Raw genomic sequence first — 9,027 nt, forward strand, 5'->3', positions numbered from 1 at the left:
AAACATCCTGTTCAGCAGAAAAATAGAGTGAACCCTGGTCTTGAATTTATCTGAGAGCTCTCACAGAGGAGTTGTATTAATGTAGGATCAGTGACCAGGCTATCACCATCATCCTGTCCACAGCAGCATGGATACATAATGAAGCTGATCTATCACTGGATGTGTCATCAGGGCCAGGGTGCTCATTAGAGCTCAATTGGTTCACTCAAGCTTGTTACTGTCCCTGTAGACTGTAAATGCTAGAGTGCTTATACGTCTCTATTGCTGATGTAAGCTGCTCCATTTGTCAAAAAAAAGGAAAATTAAAAGTCAAGTCTTTCAATAGCTGATTATCCAATCTTGTAATGTAAGAAATGTGTCCATTCTCTGATTCCAGCTTCTGCAGGATTTCAACTTTTAAAAAAACGTTTTATTCCATTGTAATCTTGTCAAGTGTATTTGGGCAGTTTCAGATATGAACTTCTGGTGAATATTTGTGATAGTACATAGTACTTTAATTAATGCATTTATCATTGTCCTATATGAAATTAATTTGAAGAGCTAATGAGCCCTCATATTTTTTGCCTATATCAGGGCTAATCTGAACAACTAAAGGAGCAGTGTAGCCATTTAGCTGAGAAACAAATACAGCAATTTCCCCTCATAAAAGATGAAACTGGCAGGAGAGCAGGTGCAAAATTTAAACGGACCTCTGGGGTTGGCAGAAAGGCTGTGCGGCTCCTTAATGAGTTCCCTCTTTGCCCTGCTCAGAGGGATGGCTGTGAATGAACAGCACAGTATTGTTCACATGAACGGTGGCCTGAGCTCTCGTCGAGTACATCCACCTGAACACACCACAATGCAAAGTGGTGAAAAATTACATCAAGTAGGCTTAGCTGAAGATTTCGATGATTAATTCAGGAAGAGCCAGCTAATTCTATGCGCATAACCTCTGTATTAAGTAACCTGTTAGTCCACAGTGTGGGCGGATTTAAAGCTAACGTGAAAGCAGGGGGAAGCTGTAGCGGGAGTTTTGACGTCTCAACATTTTCCTTGCCATGATTACAACTTCACTATAGGTGTCATAGCAGAGTTTGTATAACACTAACGCTTTAACCTGCTGTGGATTATCTGGACACATTTAGCCTCTACAGCTATTGGCGTTATTGTTCTACTGTCAACGTTTCCTCATTATGTCTTCATACCAGATAATCATATGTAGGCGACATGAGTCTGATTGAAACCCCAGTCAGATCAATCAAACTCTTCACAGTTTTTTTCTATAGCCCACATACTGCTCTTCCAACCTGTTTTTATTTAGATGCAGTTTGAATATTCTAGCTTTTTGATTTCCAGCCACCTGTTTCCTTTGACATCTCGTAAACAAATACCAACCTTTCACATTTCAGATGTTGTATATACAGCAAAGAATAATCCTATATGAGCAGAACCAGCTGTCTGTCTCCCAATACTATCACACTTCTCCTTGATGTCGTTTAACATTGCTTTCATTAGATCCACATGAAAAAATAGAAATGAACAAGGGCCATACCACCAAATCGTTTCCATGCTTGATGACCATGACGAACAATGTAAGCCTTTTCTTTTTAACCAAAGCTAAAAGGCCCAAAACAAAAAATGTAAAACAGTTCTAAATTACAAACTAAAACACACATTTCATCTTTAAGAGTTGAACATTTCTCTAAATTAGCTATTTTGTCAAGAGTGATGATCAAAGCAAAATGTGTGTAAAGATAGCATTTAGCTAGAATACAGCGTAAAGGTCGTTAGCTTAGTGGCAACAACGCCTTCTCTCCTTTATAGACTCTGTGGTTAGCTAACTGTCTGCTAGCTCTAGCATCTTTATTCAACCTTCTTTTTAAATATATTTTAGCTTTCGTGTCAACAATTAAATGAGATGATTAACACAGATCATAGCAGTAAAGCTAGCTAGGCCGCAACTAGTCCGCTTTGCAACAAGAAATGTAGGATACAGCATAAAACTGTGACCACAACTTTTTTTCAGTGTTTGATTTGATCATTTTCAAGGGTACAGCTAGCTGTTTCCAGTTGTTTCTTGTCAGGGTTAAGCTGAATGCTATTTTCATCTATTTAACTAGCCTAAAGATGCAAGATAGTTTCCATGTTCTTCTATTGACAAGAACGAGTGTACCAAGATAAATGATGAGACTCTTTCATCATTTATCCTTTTATCATATTAAATCACAGCGCATTAATTAAACTTTTATGAAGCTGGTCAACAGTTGTTTTTTTTCACTTTGGCATTAAGGAGTAAAGACACATATTGGTGAAATCATTTGATATAAAATGAATAATTAAATATCATTTGGGTTCAGATGTTTAATAGGCTATACTGGAAAAATAAATAGCCTCATTTTAAGGTTTAAATTTGAGCTTGGTAAATGTGATGACCGAATACTTTATTACTTGAAGCCCGATGTTATTAATAATGTTATTTGTTAAGTATCAAAATATATAATTTAATCCATCAAAGGTTAAGCTGTTGGTCGGTCCAATCACTGCCACTTTTTCATCTCATTGTTAATAATGCAATAGTCTTTATTTGGAAGGGGGAGGGGTGGATTTGCATGAGGTAACGATTTTTACCACTTGTTTTGCATTTTTTGAATTACAAACATGATGCAGATCAATTGAAATGCATTGATGTTGCATTCTAACTTTAAAAGACTTCTCAGCACAGAGCAGGTGCTGTCCATGCTAAAGACATGCGTCCTAAAGCTACACAGAGAGGCCTCTTTCATCTTTATCTGTCCAGAACTGATTCCATCAGAGAGGTTAGGTAAAAAAAAAACCAGCAAAGATAATATATAATTTTGCATGACAGAAGACATTTGCATTCAATTACCAGCTTTCTGAACCTTCGGGGCTCCTGTGCAGATGGACACTACATACCACAAAGCATAGCCCGAATTAACAGCCGTCTGGTCGACATTGATAACAACTCTGTCTGAGGTGATATGTCTCCGCAACAAGATCAAATGAACATTCAGTTCTACAAGATGAGGCCTTATGAGAGCTGACGCTACCTGACTTTGATCTTTAACATCATGGTTCATGACATATATGGTGGTCAGTCCTTTTAGTATCAGTAAGGCAACACTCCAACACCAATGAGTGAAACCTGGCCTCCCCATTGTCTGCATATCCCCTTTTGGTGAGCCGCTAGAAGTGTATAAATACTAATATTATCTGCTATAGATATAGAGACATAGGGCGCAGATGGTCAAGTGGTTAGGTCATGCCCAATGTGTTGAGGCTATAGTCCACCGGGCAGACAACCCCGGGTTCAAGTCTGGCCTCTGGCTCCTTACCCGCATGTCATTCCCCACTCGCTCTCTCCCTGGTTTCCTATATCCACTCACTATCTTATCCAATAAAGGCAAAAAGTCCAAACATATATCTTTAAATATCCATTGACAATAAGGTTGATGATCAAGGAGGAGCTGATTCTGTGAATGAATGAGGAATTATGTAATAGCTCTAATGACAATCTCAGTAAATCTGTACAAGATTTATAATTATTTTTATTAATTTTGTGTGCATATCTAGTGAACAGTGGCCAAACAGAGCTCACACTGGTGTCTCTTTTCCGGCCATATAGCCACAGGGGTACAAGATCTTTCCCCCCTTATACTTCATATTTATGATTTAGGACACACAACTTGTTTCTGGCTGTGTGGCTTTTACGGAAATGAAAGCTCTGGAAGCTTCCTAACTGTGAGCCCTTATGTGCAATATGGTAAGATCAGTTGTATTGATTAGTAGGCTAAATAGAAACATTGCTTCGAAAATCAGTTTCCTACAAGAAGCTTGGAAAATGGCTTTGGCTGTAGATTCTCCTATAGCCTAATTGTAATTCATTCACTCTCATTAATATAAGAATAAATTGTAGATTTAAATGTTCAAATTCATAATTTTGTAGTCTCATGTTTGGTTTGCTATTTCACTAAATACAAATAAAAAAAATAAAGCGCCATGTAAAAACAAATAATCAATAATTTCTTGACACACGAGGACATACAAGAATTTGAATGAATTGAAAAATAGTTGAAGTATATTTTCCACACAAACTGCTATTTTTGCATTCGCGTGCACTTCAGAGTGGTAGTGAACTGCGCGCGAAGCACCTGAGAAACAGCACGCGCTCGTTTCATTACGTTGAACACTCACGTCTCTGAAGCGATTCCAGTGTTTGATCTTCCGGCCGTACTGGGAGACGGTTGACAGCCATTGCTCATCTTCCATAAAGTTCCCAGCTTTTCCTGATTCCTCTTTCCCACTTTTGACGAGGTCCACCTGGAGCGTGAAGCCCACGAGCAGGCACAGGCACGCGACGAACCGCACAACGACCATGTTTGCTCGGGCAGTTTTTTTTTGTTTTTTTTTATGGGGATGTATCTCCTCTCCTTCCTCCTCCTGCTGCTGCTGCTGCTGCTGCTTCTACAGACTGAATGGAAATGAGAGAGAGGGAGAGAGAGAGAGAGAGGGGAGGGAGGGGAGGGAGTGAGGAAGAGTTAAAGGGGAGATCAGATCCTGCACTAATCATTTATTTCTGCTCACTTGGTTTCATTATTTTCTTCTCTTTAGGGGATTTTTTTCTGTTTGTTAGCAGCCCACACACACACACACACACACGCAGACATTCTGATCAGCTCACTGCAAATGAATCATACAAGTGGAACAGATGTTTATTGCTGTGCTGATGATCAATCACATTTTATTTGTCATATTAAAATGCTTCTGGAAGGAAGCCAATGTCAGTGAATGAGTCAGTCTAAAAAACAATAAAGATTAAGTTGGATGAAATTTAAGAGGGAGGAGATTGCTTAATTGAGTTAATGCCATAAGCCAGTGATGCTAAAACTATATGCCCCATGGATTGCTGGGGGTCACTGAGAGGCTCCCAAGTGGCCTCTGCGAAAATGAGGTTAAATTTAGCTTAAAATGAGCTCCATTTCACTCTCAGTTCCTTCATTAACTCAGAGGTAAGTGAATGTGGCATATCAGCTCAGTTGTCTTATGTAAAATCTGTAACTCTCATGGTATGAAAATACCTGAAAACACACCATTGGCTCTCGGAGTACACAGTTATTGTTCTTTGTTTTAATGTAATCAAATACTTATTTGTATTTTCAGTTAAAAGAGTAAATCCACAACACACATAATCTTGTTCCATACCTTCAAAGAACTGTAATGTGGTCAGAGGTGTTTTTTGGGCAAAAATGGGCTCCTCCTGTTAGCTGTGATGTGAAGAGCAAACCCAATGGATTTGTGTTATTTGAACAGCTCTTAACAACTGGATTTTAACCAGAACTCTCTCCAAGACAGGACCGAGGGAGTGTGGTCCAACAACCGAAGACGTTTGGGGAAATTGTTTTTTTTACACATTCTAGTGACGAGTTAATCGAGAAGACTGAAATCACTTCATACAGCCGACTGCCTGCTTGTCTGTCCTGTTTTCAAGCTCAGTGTCCCAAGTCCTATAAAAAAAAACATAAAACATGAATATCTCCTGTTTTTGAAAGATCCCCGTCCTGTTAACCAATCAAAACAATACAACATGCTTGCAACCATGTTTTGTGAGTATATGCCAATTCATGTTTCTGCCACGACTTGACCACTACTCAAAGTTCAATATCGATTTGTCTTTTACATGGGTCAACCAATCTTGGGGTTGCGGCTGCTGCTTTGCTAGCTTAGCTTATCATACTAACCTGGCATGGCTAAAAGGCAGTAGCCTAACTTAAAAAAAAAAAGTCTCCCCAACTTCTCCCAGCCAGGAAACAGTCACTTTTAGGTGTTTTATATGTTTATAGTTACTGCTGTTCAGCAAATTTTGTTAGCCAATGCCAAGCTAGCTGTTTTCTTTAGTTTCCATTTCCATGTTTTTGCTAAGCTTTGTAATCACTGGACAAAGACAGTATGTTCTATTAATATTTTCAGCCCACTCTCTCAAAGAAATCAAATAGAAGTCTCTCCCGAAATGTCAAAGTTTTACTTTAATGTAGGCTACTTATAGTTTTCTTCTGTTTATTTGCAAAACAAACTAAAAGGAAAAAAGGCTAACGAATGACAATAGACAAGGAATACGCCTTTTTGGGCTGTTGCCTACTACTTTGCCTTATATATAAGCCTATACCAACCTTTTTCACACAGTATTACCTGAAGTCTTGGTCAATATTATTTCAAGCTCAGATGCTGACAGTTATAATCAAAGAAAGACAACTTAGTGCCTACACATTGAATTACTTTCCCAATGTAAGCAGGGTTTTGGTTGACTTCTCCAGAGATGGTGATATCTATGGAACATCTCTGGAAATCAGACTTGTCTACCATGTTTTGTATTATTAAAGATGATTACTACATCAGACAGAACACTCTACATGTCTAACACATGCTTGGAACTCTTACAAGTTTCTCTGTAATTCAGCATGAGTCCTTGGCCAGAATTTGAAAACAGTCTATCGGATGAAACATTGATTTTATGGTCTATAAAGTACTGACATGTGTCACTGAGGAGGTAAAATATGAGATATTTGCTGCTGTGCTGCTACTTTTTCCAATAATATGTGACCTACAGGGTTCTGCTGTACCTGCACATCATTTTAAGTCTACCCACGTTGTTCCTGCTTCTACCTAAACTCTCCATGCCCTCTCTCCCTCGCCTCTCCCTCGCCTCTCCCTCGCCTCTCCATTACATCCCCATGAAGATAAACATAATCCAGCGCTCTGCTCACTCATTTGAGTTTAAGGTTACCAATATTGGCCAAAGGCTGAGCAGCCAGGCGCAGGATCACATTCCCGGGATGCTGCTTAGCTGGTCAAACTACCTCTGACACTGTCATCAAAAACAGTTGATGTGGCAGATGCAGTTCTTTTCCTGAGTGTGCAGAGCTTTGGGAGGCAAGGGCAGCAGGAGAAATGTCCCGCAGCGTCAGCCAGCGGTGCACGTCAACACTATGACACGTTGGACATGATGTGTTAATCAAGAGGTCATCATCAGTCCTGTCATGACTACGATGAATGTTTTTCAGCAGATAAATGGTCAAACACCTGCAGAAGGTTGCTGTGACTGACCTAGATAATCTGAAGCAAAGCCTATGATTAAAGCTATACTGTAATTACGTTTTTTAGCTGGTTATGGACCAGAGTAAAATGTCTACTGAATCCTACAAAAGCAAACTAGACTATCAGCAAGGAGATTTAATACTTGTAGTACGGCTATTTTTAATGCCTGATACACAACAACCAGGCAGGTGCCAGAGACAAAAGCAATCAACTGCACATAACCCGGTCGTTTTATTATTTATATTATATATATATATATAAGATTCACAGTACGTGCTTTGTTCGATGATTAAAGGACGGGACAGGACCATTAAAAAGATAATACATAGTATGTCCATATGGGTCACCAAGATAATCAGACAATTCAAGACCTCACGATGGCAATAATTATTTCAAAATTACTTTATTTAGCGGTGTGAATATTTCCCATTGGGACCATTTGAGAGACTGGTGCTTTTAACTTTTAAAGGTGATGCCGTTAGGCAATAAGTAGAGAGTCTTTTAAAGGGAAGGATAATACCAAGCTGCAACCTCTGAATGGTGAAGTATGGGGCCAATGCGGAAGTGCAAAAACCAGCAGGTACTTGACTTGAAGCTGGCTGCAAAAGGTGAGGAATTATATTGAAATGCCCATTTTTACAGTAGAGGGTGGGTTATACTCATCTGTTTTGATTATATTAAGGCTATAGTGATGCATAAATGTGCATTTTTGGTAGTTTATAGCTGTTTGCCAGGCAGCTTAAGGCCTGCCTCAGCTCTACCTCTTTGTCTTCTTCTAGATCAATCGAAAGTAAGGTGCCGATAGCATTTCCAATATGGCGCCCACCATCGTTTGGCTTCAGACGCCTCGTCATAAACTAATGGAAGACATAACTGAGACTACGTTTATGTTTTTTATAGTAGGCAATAATAGGCATCTTTCTGTTTGCAAGCACCTGACCTCAACACATCCTTTGAGGGTACTGTATTAATACATTTTGTAAGGGTATAAAAAGGATGGTAATGTGTGTTTAAGGCGCTACTGTCAACAAAGTCTCAGTAAAGCATCAGTTCAATCATCTTTCAACTGGGGATGCTCTAGCTGCTCAGGAGTATTTACAGGCTGTGTTCCGCTTTGCATTATTAGCTTTTAAAGATTTTTGAGGGGTTTTAAGAAAGTCTGTGTCGACTAGACTTTGGCAGAGGAAAGTCTCATGAGGTCTCTCCTACAGCAAGTGGAAAACATGTTGACGAAAAGCTCCGGATGTTTAGGGATGTTTTTCGGAAGGAGGACTTTTTTTTTTTTTTTAAATTGCAGGGAGCTCTTATCAGCTCGCCTCTTCTGCTCCATTAATATGTGAAGTAGCAGCAAAGTGACCAACAGCCCAGGAGGACTTGTAATCACAGCAAACCATTTTTATATGCGTGGTACATGAGCTTCAGGCGGTAATGACTCTCTGGCATGCTTGTGCCTCACTGATCGCATTGAATCAGCACTCAATTTCAGTAGCAGATAATTCGTTTCAGTTGGGGTCTTTTCCGATGCAGCAGTAACAATCCTGAACCCATATTGAAACGATCAATCTGATCATTTACGTTACGCATATTGAGAATCCCACCACACTCACTTATGAAAATACTTTATGGATGCTTTGCCTTTCGGTCCTGACAAAAATGATGAAAATCAAAAACATTTGAACACCTTAGATCATAATGTTAGCGATCAGCTACAGGACTCGCACTCCTATGATGATTCCCATGACCTTTTACACCACTTGTGCTAAAACTCATGAGATGTTGAATGACTAAACAGAAATCTTGTACTTGTTTTAGCTGACACTTTTCCCACTACCTTCCTTACAAAATGTTTAATTTTTCTGTCTTCAAAATTGGAAAAATGAAGTTACAGTCCCATAATAATCTTACATTGATTTACCACTTGCGCACATAAAATAGCTA

This window comes from Labrus bergylta, chromosome 21 (genome assembly GCF_963930695.1).
Source record: "Labrus bergylta chromosome 21, fLabBer1.1, whole genome shotgun sequence".
NCBI classification, from domain to species: Eukaryota; Metazoa; Chordata; class Actinopteri; order Labriformes; family Labridae; genus Labrus; species Labrus bergylta.